Source organism: Mauremys mutica, chromosome 11 (assembly GCF_020497125.1).
Source record: "Mauremys mutica isolate MM-2020 ecotype Southern chromosome 11, ASM2049712v1, whole genome shotgun sequence".
In the NCBI taxonomy this organism is placed as follows: domain Eukaryota; kingdom Metazoa; phylum Chordata; order Testudines; family Geoemydidae; genus Mauremys; species Mauremys mutica.
Window position 1 is genome coordinate 63149674 of NC_059082.1, and position 14439 is coordinate 63164112.

General features: G+C 41.2%; 1 long non-coding RNA gene across 1 annotated transcript in view; it reads left to right on the plus strand.

The window, feature by feature from the left end:
• Nucleotides 1-3302: 3302 nt before the first annotated feature.
• The window catches only part of LOC123343700, a 102533-nt gene continuing 91396 nt past the window's right edge, over nt 3303-14439 (plus strand). Inside the window, exon 1 of the long non-coding RNA XR_006572325.1 lies at nt 3303-3406. This is a non-coding gene — a long non-coding RNA (uncharacterized LOC123343700). The remainder of the gene's footprint in view (nt 3407-14439) is intronic.

Below are 14439 nucleotides of genomic sequence, written 5' to 3' on the forward strand. Positions count from 1 at the left end.
CACCATATATACAGAGACCTCCTTTTCACACACTTCAGATTCCTGTTATATTAAGAATAAAAGTTAACATGGTTAAAGCACTTACCGACAGATCCTACCCCTGATTCAGGATCCGGGTTCCTGGCCGGGGAGGGTTGGTAGGGGATCTCCGTGACGGTGATGAATAGATCCTGGCTGTCGGGGAAACCAGCGTTGTAAGCGCTATCGCCTGCCTCGTCCTCCACAAACCCTTCCTCATCTTCCCCGTCCGTGAACATCGTCGAGGAACTGTCCGTCGACACTGTCCCATCATCAGAGTCCATGGTCACTGGTGGGGCAGTGGTGGCAGGCTCCGTAGCGTCCGTTGGCCGCTTTGATTTTTTGGTAGGCTTGTCTGGGGTCCTTGATTTTCACGCGGCGCTGCGTTGCATGACGGCTGTATCCTCTGTCTGGATCATGGCTTTGGAGACCTTCTCGTAGGTCTTTGCATTCCGTTCGTTGGAGCGCAGCTCCGAAAGCACAGACTCCTCGCCCCACACACCGATCAGATCGAAGAGTTCCCGGTCAGTCTATGCCGGGTCCCTCTTTCTATTCAGAGATTACATGAACTCCTCTGCTGGAGAGCTCTGCATTGCTGCCGGTGCTGCGGAGCTCGCCCCGATGTGCAACCAGAACGTCAGATTCAAACCGCCCAGACAGGAAAATGAATTCAAATTTTCGCGGGTCATTTCCTGTGTGGCTGGGCAGAGAATCCAAGCTCGGGCTGCTGTCCAGAGCGTCAACAGAGTGGTGCACTGTGGGATAGCTCCCGGAGCTACTAAGTTCGATTTGCATCCACACCTAGCCTAATTCGAACTAGCCATGTCGAATTTAGCGTTACTCCACCTGCCGGGGTGGAGTACCAAATTCGAACTAAAGAGCCCTCTAGTTCGAATTAAATGGCTTCCTGGTGTGGACGGTTGAGCGGTTAGTTCGAATTAACGCTGCTAAATTCGAATTAAAGTCCTAGTGTAGACCAGGCCTCAGTCTTCCCTTTGATAGGAGCCTTTCCCAGAATACTCTCCTTTGTGTTTCACTGTTGTTGTCATACTCTCTGTCTCTAAGTATCTTTTTATTACTATTGTTGTTTTTCTGGGTTTAATTTTTTGAGGACTTGCTAGCTCCTTACAAATAGACTCAGGTAAAAATAAACTATTTTATTAGTAATTAATTTATTAAAACTGATAGACTATAAGAAACTCCATTTGCATTTCACCATTTTTTGTTCTTTTTTTCCTCCTTTAATTTAATTTAGCTTGACCAAGAAAAATAGAATAGTTTTACTTTGCTTTCTGCTTAGTTCCATTTTTTTTAGTTCCATGTTGCAGGATGGGTGTAGGGAGGTGGGGTTGTTGGTTGTTTTTTTTGTTTGTTTGTTTGACCACATTTCAGAAGAAAATGTTTTAAACTAAACAGACATTTGCTTCAATTAAAAATATTCTAAAAATTCATCAGTTTATTTTTATTAACAATGGGCCTATATTAACACACACTAAATTTGGGGGTTTTAGCTGCCATTAAACGAAATAACTGCTCTGCTGAAAAGGGATTTTATCATCCAGTGTTGACCTCATCAGAGCTATTGTCTTATCCTTATTTCATCTTTCAGTTTTTTATAAACTTGGACTGTCTTTTAATAACCTTTTAAAATCAAACTTTAAAAATGCATAATATATTATTACAAGTAAGCTCTCATTGTTTGACCTGATGGCTTAGGTTTAAATACTGGCACAAAGTCTTTTTTTTAGGATGATTTTGCATAATGGAGATTTTTAGATGTATAGGCCTGACGTTACTAATTTAAATATGACTTTGTAAGTGGCTTTCCTTTGACGCTTTCTGAAATGTAGCGTCAAAAAATGATTGCCTTAGTGGGAGAGCCTAAACTTACTCTCCCAGTCCCCAGGGGGATTGCAGCCCAAAGCACACCATAAAAGCCCCATCCGAAAACACTTTATTGTAGGTCCCCAGCTCAAGTTATTGGCTTTGCAATTAGTAACCCCTCTGACTCTGCCTTACTGTCCTTCCTCATTTTCTTTCATTTCTGTGTCTTTCTGTCTCTTCTTCTTTTTTCAATGTTCATTTCATACAGTCAAGGTGCTGGTAATTAAGTTACATCCGAAAAAAGTGGCACACTCTCAATCATTTAGACAAAGAGTAAATAATGACAAATTTTGGACCTAATGGTAAGTTTTAATGGTTTCCCTTTAAAAAAATTTTACCTTCCTCCATCCCCCGATGTACAGTAATGAGCGAATACTCTCTTTATGGGACCTAGTCCAACCTGCTCTTTCTGAAAAATTATATTTTAAAAAGTTGTCAAAGATGGTTAGGCTCCTCCTATACATGTATCTCCCTACAGAGTTTTAGAGGGAGTTACCTTACAGACTAATTCTGCCTCTGGCCACGTGCAAATATTTTTTGTTTCACTTAGAAGCCTCTTCATTTTCAATCAATAGAATAATATTTATTTTGTGGTATTTTATCTAACACACTAGAGAGACAGTAATTACAGGGAAGTAACAGGCACTGTGTGAGCAGCAAAGCGTTCTTGGAGGAATTCTGATGGAAAAATCCATAACTAGTATTCCAGGCACGGTACAATTGCGGAGGGGGGGGGGGAAAGCATACAAGTTTTAAACCATTAAAAGGCCAGTTTTAAAGGTTCTCCTGCCTTCTGCCACTCTGTCAAGAAGCTCCTGCAATCAGTAAGAATCTACCTAATGCCATCAGCAGTGCTACCATCACCCTCACAGCTTTGAAAAGCTGCAATGTTTACTGGACTTATTCATTGTCTGTCTCTTTCATTCTTTTCCTCCCTCCCTTCCTGCAGATCTTCAGGGGTCCATGTGAGGGGAGCTGCAAAGACACACAACCCCTCCTGAGTGGGTGCATCAGTCATTTGGTGCCTTAAGAGACTCAGCAGTGGTCACTCGCCTTCCCCTCCCCTACTGCAGGTGTTAGGAGGGTCTTTGCCATGATCCCCATGGACCCCCGGAGTCCTGTGAGGAGTCTCCCTGGCCCCTGCCCATCTACAAGCCTTAATGTGGCCTTTGTGGACAAACTTACTAACTTTCCCACCCCCCAAATTTAGCAACTTTGTCCCCAATAAACTGATGAGTTTAAATAGGATCATTAGTGTCCCAGCTCTTTAGGTTCAAGGGGGCTGAAAACCCCATTTAGGCTTGGGAGAATCTGCTGAGCCTAATAAGGGTGTGGCTGTGAGAGAGGCTAGCAAGCCTATTAAAGGTTGGAGTAGGGAAGCTGATATTTGCTGCATTTCTACTGCCTCCTGCTCTGCTGCACCTACAAGCTACTTGCTATTCCAGTCCCTCCCCCTACAGGATATGGATGCCTACAGGATCTGTAGAAAGGGACATCAGAGCAGGTAGGTATTGTCCCCAGCCAAATAGATTAACACAATGCAGCAATTAATATAGTTCTGCTACTTTTCCTTTTACTTGTCATGCAGCTCTACAGAGGTGACGTTAAAATGAAAGGGAAGGATCTTGTGTGTTCTTGTGCAAAGTGCCCCTTTTGTATTAATGCTGTAATTACTTTAAGAAAGCCAGTAAAAATTCTAACACAAACCACCAAGACAAACTAAAGCGTTACCTCTGGAAATGTTATTACTGGATCGGACAAAGCTATTTGCTAGTGCAATGATCTCATTCTTAGAAGCACAGCTTTTTGGAGGCAGTATTTCTGAGAATGACTTAGAAAGATAAAAGCATCTATTGGGTCTGAGAGCCTGTATTTCAGGCTATTCTTTTTTGGCCCCTGGATGAGTTGGGTTTTTTGTTTGTTTGTTGTTTTGTTTTTCCTTTTCATTCAGTGATTGTGCAGATTATGACAAATTAAATACACTGAATAACTGGACCTAGATGTTAAGATTCTGTTGTGTTAACATTTGACAAGCCTACCTTTGTTTGGGGAAAGAGGGAAAAGAAATTGGCAAAGATTAGAGACAAACTGATAAGTAAAGTGTGCGGCCCTTTAAAGTACAGTATGTCAAGGTCCTCATACACTGCAAATAAACCTGTACACCTGTTTGCATGCTGCCAAAGTAATTTCAGTAGCAACCCAGCCCTCTGTCAGCTTTGCGAACAAAATACAGAAGAGAACAGCTTCAAGAAAGTCGATGTACTAGAGATGTGAAAACAGGCCACCAGTCCACGGGTTGTTAATAAGAGCTATAGTGGAACTTACCCATACAAAACTTCCATTGTTTGAAATCAGTGGGTGTTTTCTAGGAGTAAGGACTGCAGGGATGGGCTGTAATTGTGCTAACAAAATCCAAAACTGAGTCAAAGTGCTCTACCAAAAATTAATTTTCCAAACTAGCCACTTGTATTAGTTAATTCACAAATATTGTCAGTTCAAATAGTGACTTTGCCAGCCAAAAACACAATCTTCACCCAGCAAATATAGACACCCTCAAATAGATTCAGTGAGTGATAAATATGCCAGCTAGCACCACCGATAGATATGCCAATCATCAACGTATTCCAAATGGCAACATGGGCCTAGAATGTGGGAGATGAATAAAATTCCATTTATCTCATGATTTGTAAAGATAAATTAGCACTTGATCTGGGTTCTCTTCCCAGCTTTGCCACTGGTCTGATGGGTGACCTTGGGCAAGTTACTTCACTGTCATGTGCCTCAGTTTCCCAATTTGTAAAATAGGACTAATGCTACTGACCCCCTTTGTAGAACACTTTGAGACCTACTGATGAAAAGTGCCATATAAGAGGTAGGGGTAAATATTATCATAGTAGTTACTTCTTAGTAATGTTAAAGTATATAATGGGATTGAATCATCGGAGATTAAATGGGACCTGTGGGTGATAATTTTGGACTCGTTTTGAGAGAGATTTTTCCTGCTGTATCAATCCCCTTATAAATAGGCAGCTGTACAGTCAATGCTAACCACGAAACAACCCTGCCGCTCTACCATATAGTATCATTCCTGTAGCTTTCACATTTAAATAATTACATTCCAAGGAATAGCAGACCTGTTCCAAAGCTACACATACACACACTTTTAAAAAAATATTTGAAAGCCAGTAATTTAGTCATTTCCAAGGAATTTTGGCTAGTTATGTTGTCAGAGGACTAGAAGTTGTATATTGGACAGATTCTTATTTTACACTGCATACTTTCTAAAAATGCACTAGTTTTGTATAGCATTGTGCAATGACTGTATCTATATGTAATGTTGCCTCTTTATAAGGCTGCCTATTTGCAGACCACAGCACTGAGGCTCCTACTTCTACTGAAATCCAATGTAAACTCCAGCATTTTGCTAATCCTCTCGTCTTCCAGAAAATAGCACTGTGGAAAATGGGACCCTACAGGTTTGACCTCCACTGAAGTCAGTGGAATCTGCACATAAGAACCCAAGGGAGAATTGGGTGCTGCATGACACACTGCAACATCACTCGACCAAAATCTGCCCTCAGCTACCTGTTTGTAAATCCCATTGACTTGACTAGGAGTTGCCACAAACAGCTGTGGGCAGGATTTGCCCCAGTGTTGTTTCACAATGGAAATTATTTTCACAGATGATGTGAGAAATAAAACTAGGTGGGCACAATATAAACAAGAATCAACCTGTCTTTAGAGAACATATAGGCAACTCAAAAAAAAAAAAAAAAAAAAAGGGGCATAAATTGACAATGTTAACAAAGTTTAAGGAGCTTACTTTTAGGATTTTATTCCTACTGAGAAGTCAGTGCACTATCATGACTGCAGACACAAGTGTCGCCAATACTTGCAATTTTATTGTAAGTCTTGCAATATTAGGTGTTTTTCTTAAAGCCCCAGCTCCTGGAGTCATGAGCATCCCCACTTCTGTTAAAAAAGTATGTTTTTAACGTCCAAAGTTGCAGAGAAAAGGTAGAAAACATTACTTGAATGTAATCTAAAAGCTCAAAAAACAGAAGGAAAGATAATACTCCAAATTTGTTATTAAAAATCTCTTGATTTTAATGCTAATCTTATGATTTTTTAAAAGACCTGGGTCTTGGGGTTTTTTATTATTATTTTTTGAATGTTTGGAGTTAACAATATTGAGATGTTACATTCAGGCCTGTGCCTAAACGCAAAAAAAAAAATCCTTCCAGCAATACCCTTTGACTGGTAAGTTGCATGTTATTTATTTGAGTGCTGACAACATGTTTTGAATTGTACTGAACATGAAGTAGACTGAGCCTCTGCCAGAGGTGCCCATATAAAGATAGACTACAGATCAGACACAGAATTCAGATTAATAGGCAGGATGGAGGAATTTGTGCTTTAGGAATGGATGTGAAGGAAGGAGGGAGATCAGTCAAGGACCTTGTTCCAGATACAAGGGGTTGCGGGGCAGAAGGTTAGGAGCCGAATGAGAGGATGTGAATGGAGCATCTGGTCCGTCAGCTTGGAGATCACAAAGGTAGCACGCTGCACAGTGGAAAGAACTGAGAACAGGAAGCTAAGCTATGTTGAGTCTTGAAGGCAAGGATGGACTTGAGTGTTAAGCGGAAGGTTGAGGGAAGTCAGGGGAGGGGGTTGGGGGGAAAAAAGGCTGATGTGATGGGTGGGGGGCAAAGCAGATGATCTGTGTGAAGGGGAAGGAAGTGGGATGTCTAGGAGCCAAGAGAAGGGGAGTGTAATAGTTAAGGTGACAATCTGGATAAAGTCTTTCTAGCAGAAGCGGATGAAAATATTTGCAGGAGAATGTGTGTGGGGTTGTGTTTTGGTCTTTTTCAGTCGGCTGTCCACTGGCTGGGTCCAGGACTGGGCCCTTACTCCGAATCTGAAAATGTTTGATTTTAGAAAAAGGGGAAGAGAGTCAAACCGACACACAATTCTACAGCTAATTCAGCCAAGCAGTATTTCGTCACTGACTGGAGCTGAAGGTGTTCCTTAGAGCCGCTGTTGGTTGGGACCACTTAAAAGAACTGTTGCAAGCGTTCAGATTATCAGACAAATATTGTCTGTCTGCCACGCAGATGGGGCCTTTTCCTCATTGCTTCTTGCATTTATCCTGAGATCAGTCCAGACTCATCTAGCACTGCTTTGCATTCTTGGCAGCTTTCAGGAAACATATGCTTTGCTGGCACACATGTAGGCTCCTCGCTCTGAACAAAATGCAGCTGGAATGCCCAGGTTAGGCTGCTGATTTTGAAACCCCAGCTGTAAGTTTATGCTTCTTAAAAGCTCACGCTAAACTCCCCCTCTGCCCCCAGTCAAAACATTATGTGGGACAATATGTATAGGCCAACGAGTGGGAAATCTATATAGTCTTGTGGTTCCTCTGCTCCTATTTAAGGAATGGCCATCAATATTCAAGAAAAGACATCAAGGACTAAATCATCCAAGAAACCTAGAGAGCACTTTTGTTCCTGCAAATAATCAGTTTGTATGTAGGTTTATAAGGAACTAATGGTAGATGAAATCTAAAATATATCTGAGAGAGGTGAATAACAGGAAATCTCACGGCAATTCACAATTTATTTTTATTCTATACTATACAACACACCTTTTGTGCTTAAAGTGTTCAAGGAAAATGACAAAAAGGGCCATGTGCAGCCCTCTAATCAACCCTGAAGGTTAAAAAGCGTGTTAAAAGGGCACTTTCACTGATGACTCAAACCCACAATTTTTTTTTTATGTGAGGCTGGGCAGCTAAGGAAGCACCCACACCCCTTTTTGGCATTAGTGCAGGAACATTGCAAAGGTTTTTGGAAACTGATTCCCTCCGCGGCTGAGGTAAATTATTCCAGTGGGCAGAAGAGGGAGTCGGGTCTCCTGGTTTGTTTGTTGTTGTTTTTTTTTCCCCCTAACTCCGCTGCTGTCTCACCTTTTGACATATGGCAAATCACATAAGCTCCCATCCGTGAAATGGAATTAATGCTGACCTGCCACCAAGGATGTTATGAAATCCACTCAGTTTGTTTAAGTGCTTTATGATCCTATAAAAAAGCTGCTGAACAACTGCAAGCTATAAAGTATAAGTGATTATTATAAACTATTCTACTTCTTTTGTGTATAAAGCACCGTGGCAGCATTTAACTTGCTGGATTTTGAAAGCTGAATTGAAATGCACTATACATCTCAATCCTGTTGGTGTGCAGCCGAGTGCCATGAGCAGCACTGAGCCACCTGGAGGGCGGCTCAGAGAGGTGCTTTGCCACTCACAGTTCTCTTAACAATGGGGTTCTGCAGACTAGCAAAAACACTCAACGGAATATTGTTTTCTCAGGGCTCTGGATGTATTTTATGCCTGTTTTATGTCTAAGTGCAATTATTAAGCAGTCAAATCAGTATTTGCTGGGCAGTCAGGGTGACGTTAGGAGTGTAATATAATATCTCATTGAAAGGTGACAGGGCCAGAAAGAGTTAATTAACTCACAGACTGCCCTGACCCATGGCTGAACTTTAGAGACTGGTTAGGAAGATGTGTAAATGAATAGAGCTTTGAAATGCAAGCCTGCATTGTTAGAGGTAGAAGGGTAGCTGTTTGCTCAGGTCTTGTGATGTAAGCAAACAATTCTTGTCTATTGCTATAGCTTACCGATTGAAAGATCAAAAAAGGAGTATTAGTATTTAGGAAGACACTCGAAGGAAATAGTATTATTGTCTATATGTCTCTTTGAAGGTTGTGGTAACCTGTAGCTGAACTGTTTAATGGATAAATTACCCTGTACTAATTGCCATGATGTTTGGGAGAAGGAAAGTTAAGCCTATTGTTTCCTCAGGCCAAAAGGCTGCTGGAAATGTATAAAAACCTTGGGACACAATCCTTCTTCATCTCAGATCTGCTTTGGGTTTCAAGAGGGGGAAACCTTAAGCTATAAGGATTGAAATCCCCAGTCACTGACTGGAGTCACCCTGAATATGGACATTAGACTATAATCTATGGACTATATCTAAAAGGACTTTTGGCAACTACAAGCTCATCTCTGCGATGTATCTGAACCGCAAGAATTTAATTCAAGTCTGTATGTATATTGATCTTTTAACCAACACTCTTTTCTTTTTTAATAAATTTTAGTTTAGTTAACAAGAATTGGCTATAAGCGTGTATTTTGGGTAAAATCTAAGTTATAATTGGACCTGGGTGTGTGGCTGATCCTTTGGGATTGGAAGAACCTTTTCTTTTATATGATGAGCTAAGCTTTTCAGTAATCATCATCAAATCTAACGTGTGTCTGGATGGAGGCCTGAGGCTGGGCATTTTAAGAGAACTGCATCGTTTGGACTTCTGAGTAACCAGTGAGGTAATACAGAAGCTGTTTTGTGCTGTCTTGGTAAATCTAAGTATTGGAATATCCACCAGCTTTTGGGGTTTGTCTGCCCCGTTTTGTTTGCAGTTCACCCTAATAGAGTGACCTCAGCTGGCTCCCACAGGCAGCATCGTCACAGTCAGTAACTTCAGATACTAAAAATGGCAGCTATGCACATTATTCAATGAATTACACTTAAGTATCTCGGTCCTTGCCATTCTGACTCCTCCCTGGCATGTCCTCTTGGCCCCATTCATATTTGCATAGTTCATTTCAGGCATTGAGGCTCACTCATATTGCTCTGCACGATGACTAAGCCTCCCTATGCAAATACTGTGTTTTGGATACTTCAATGCAAAGAGTTTCATACTCGGATATAAAAGGAATCAAAAATCCTACTTGATACTGAGCTGTAACGTATAGTGAATATGTCCCAGAAGTGGAAAAAAATATGGCCACCTAATGTTCAGAGAGTGAAATCTCTCCACAGGAATAAAATTATCTCACACCCAATCCAGGGTGACCAGATGTCCTGATTTTATAGGGACAGTCCCGATATTTGAGGCTTTGTCTTATATAGGTGCCTACCCCTCCCCCCACCCCACCGCCATCCCAATTTTTCACACTTGCTATCTGGTCACCCTAATCAGATGTGAAGTATAATATAAATACACTATGTAAAGCAATATTTTTTCAGGAGTGTAATAATACTCCTCTATGGCAATAGACCAAAGTTTTCCTTGGGTGAATATAAGGAATCAATGCACAATTGACCTTTTTTGGCCATGCCTTTATTTAGCTGATATCATCCCTGCTGCAAGGTATTTTAAATTCAGTACATTTTATTTTTGTTTTTAATTGCTGCAAGTTGTCCCCATGCCAGTGCAATAGGCAATGTTTGTAAATCTGTAAATAAAACTATCTGCCATCTGCCAGAAGAATTTGAAATTAGAACAGTGACCATTTTAGAACTACATTACAGTATATGGGAGGAGTAATTTAAGATAGAAGATGAGTTTATAGTCCCTTGGAGGCACCATAGATCCACAGATGTATAAATAACAATCTTAGTAGAAACTCTTCTGGCTGCTTCTTAGGCTCTTCTTTTGTGAAGATGTTTTTCTTAGAGCTCTTCGTGAAAGACCAGAAGAGTGACAATAGAATGCTTGACTGGATGGAAGGAAACTGTGTGATTCACTATAGCTTTTTGTAAGTAATGTTATGTAGACATGCTGAAGGTAGATGGTCTTTCCTGTCACAAAGAATTACCGCCTTCAGTGCCTGGTAACTTGCTCTATAAAGCTACCCCTACTTCCTCTTGTATAAGGATAATCATTATCCTTAGAGAAATACTGTTTCAACCAACATGTTGGAAAAATTAGATATAAAATACTGTAGGTCCAGCACTTCCTGGGTAGATTGAAGCATGGAAGGCTGATAAACTTGGAGGTCACATTCAGCTTTCAATGGTTACTTTCTGGCAAACGCCTTTTTCTTGAATTGTAACGAAGGCAGCAAGATGCATGTTACATCACCACCCAGAATCAGTTATAGGACACATCTGTTTAGTTCTTCCTCCTTCCCCAAATTATGCTTAATAAACCATATCCCTTTGAGGATCTGATCCATCATGCTGGTGAATACTCCAGCTCCCACCGAAATCCATGCAAGGTAGGTACTGGAAGCTCTCTCCATGTATGTTGCGTCCAGAGCCTTTTTATTCTGTTACAAGACCCTGGTGTCCTTTTTTCTCTCTCATAAACAAATGTAACTTTTTTTGGCCTGTTTTCCATACTCTAAAATAGAAGTAATTTCAGATTAAATGTACAAGATGTGTTCATATATAGACACATCATGCACCAATGCTGCCAGTGATATTTATTTCATGTAATAGGCATTTTCCCTGGTTAGCAAGAGTAACAGCTGTCCCATTCCATCTCTCGGCATTTAAAAAAATAATAGAAAATTGCACAATTTCATAACATGTTTAAACCACATGTCTTCAAACATGACAAAGATACTTGCCCTTACTTTGGCCTAAATTCATGGCAAAGTAGAAATGTTTACTAGAAACTGATGCAGAGTAGTTGAAATAAAATACATATAATATTTTTCCATATATATATGGACTTGCATATCTCAAAAAAACGGAACAGAAACTTTCCAGAGCAGTCCTTGTTTGGGCTGAGAGCAAGCACCAAAAATTATCCAATGTGGTTTTTCCCCTTTAAGGACATAAATCAGGAATCATTTGGCAGTGTTTGGCAAAGAAAAGGTTAAAACCCTAATTTGACAGCAAGAAATGAACAGGTGTCTCCCACTCTCTCAGCACTGCAGAGGGATTCAGGAAGTTGGGGTTGGACATAGCTGGGCATGCTTATGCCCTCAAGAATGAGAATTCTGTAAGAGTAGAGGAGGAAAAACGTATTGGTGTCCTGGCGACGGAAGTCTCTCCCTGATATAGAAGGACACTTAGAAACTCTGGTTGCAAGAAGCCTTCTTCCTGTATGCTTGTGCTCTAGCTGTAAGGAAACCATCTGCTTTGCATTTGACTTTAGCCACAGGAGTCTTCACTGGCTTTTGGAAGAAAGTAACTGAACATGAGTCAATTAATTCCCACTGGGGGTACACTGTAGGCTACTGATCCTTGCAAAGGTCTTAAGATGAAACTGCTTCCTAATGCAACAATAGCATGGTGCTAATGTGATTAAATGAAGAACATCCTACAGTAAGTTATTTTTACGCTACATCTTTTGCACTGAAGTGATGGAAGTGTGTGTGTTTCTGATCACGCTTTTGAAGGCGGTTATGCTTTTGTTCCTAGCATCTCTAAAACTCTAGTGTGATCAGTGATAAGTTTCAGCTCTTTCAGCAGACAAACACTGAGAAGTCCTCCACCTCCCACCCCAGCCCCAAGTTCCCTAATGACTTTGCATTAAAACAAGAGTCCAGTCCTAACCATCACCTAAGTAGTCCTCACTGCTATAGCTCACTAATGTGGGGGTTTTTTTGGTGGTTGTTTTTTTTAACATGAGTCCTGTCTTTTCCCATTTATTTATAGCAGCAAACTCCAAGGAGGGCTGTAATTAAAGATGTTTGGTCTGAGTTCAAATAAAGGGCATTAAACTTTGTATCAAATCTTTGGTTATTAAAAAACACTTTTGAAGAAATGTACTGCTTAGCAAACATGTTTCTGTATCTTGTTGAGCTGTATCCTGTTGCTCCCTTCCTCTTTTTCAGGCTGGGGAGGTAGAATTGCTCTTTGGTGGCCTCTGAGCACAGGAGTGCAGTGGGGTTTTCAGCCTGGAACTCATCAGAAAGGCTAGCAGACTTGTGAGCACAGCATGTGCTGGTGGTCTGTAAGGGTTGATGAGCTTATGATCTACAGTGAAATTTCTCTTGGTGAAATGTTCTTTCTCTTGACCATAAAGTACCTCAAACCTGTACCTGGGGGAAAGAGGGGAGCTGATTTATGCATGTACCCAGTTTATGCATATTTAGGGTGACCACCTTTTCAAAAGGCAAAATCAGGACACATGCAGGAGCCCTGCTCTCTGGCCAGGTTGGAAGATGGAGCCAGGCCATAAGAGCCACCCATGGAGACTGGGCTGCTGTGGAGAGCCCTGAGCCCTCCACCTGACCTTGGTGGGAGGTCAGGGGGCCTAAAACCAGCCCCTGGCCTGTGTCCCTGCCCTCCCAGAGCATGCGCCCAGGGCAGGTGGAGGGTCTGGGGCTCCCCACTGCGGCCCAGGCTTTTACCATGTCCTGGCCCCAGCTTCCGGCCTGGCCAGAGGGCGGGGCCTCGGCAGAGAGAGGAGAAGCAGAGGTCAGGGCCTTCTGGCAAGGGGGAGCTAAGGCCACCTCAGTCCCCTACCTCCTCCAGCAGGAAGAGGCTGGTGCTGCCCCTGATCCTTGTGCAGCCATGGAGTGATGCAGCCAGGAATCCGGGACAAATGCTGTTCCGAAATCATTGAGTCCTGGACCGGGACTTCAACTCTGCATTTTGGACTAACAGACGTTTTGCAGCATGAGCTTTCGTGGGTGAATACCCACTTCTTCAGATGCAAGAAGTGGGTATTCACCCACGAAAGCTCATGCTGCAAAACGTCTGTTAGTCTATAAGGTGCCACAGGATTCTTTGTTGCTTTTACAGATCCAGACTAACACGGCTACCCCTCTGATACTCTGCATTTTGGGACTATCCTGCCCAGTTTGAGATGGATGGTCAACCTAGGCATATTCCATTACTTTAAGCATTAGAAATGATCCTGAGTTTCTTGAAGTGAGCAGAGATCTCTATATTCCAAGCTTAAAAAATTAAAAGATTTGATCAAAATACTGGTGAATTCTCTCTAGGTAACAAGACAAAGCTATACAGGGCCTACTGCTGTGAGACCAATCAATTTGGTGATCAGAGTCCAATCACAACTAGACTGAGTGCTATGCTATAATCATAACCCAGCTTATAATCACCTTTTTTATTGGGTCACATCTGCTATTTTGCCAGGAGCAATACCAGTGTTGTAGCTGAATGTTCCCTTTGTCTGTTCCTCTATGTGGACCTATTCATAACTATTGTGTATTTTTTTTGTTTTGGGCTCTTTTTTGTTTTGTTTTTAATTTTGCTTGTAAGATATTTACAAGTAGCATGTCATGGAAGGAGCTGAATAAAGTTTTTAATTTTTAAACTTAAAAAATTCACAGTAGGAGTGCAGGGGGTGTGGTATGGAAATGTAATGCATTTCCATTGTTTGGTGTTCATAAAAGTTACCTAGTTACCACTGACTATATATATGACTTTCTGTATTTTCCCTCTTTCTTGTAAGGGTTTCCATAGTGCCTTAATATACCATGTTTGATTCTCCAAACTATGTATTAACTTTTTCAGGACTTTCATTAGAGTCAAGATCTACTCTGCCTCTGGTGGTTGACCTGAGAGGATTATTATTAATATCTAAGAGGATTATTTTTATACCATTAAAGGGGTTGAAACAGATTTAATCTTTGCACATAGCATATTTAATGGCATTAAATAGTCTACCAGAATGCACAGGATACTATGACTTTGGGAAGTGGTTCCTAGTTCAATAAAGCTACAGCCATCTTCATAAGTATTCATTTATTAGAGAGAGCAGTTTAGAAAATG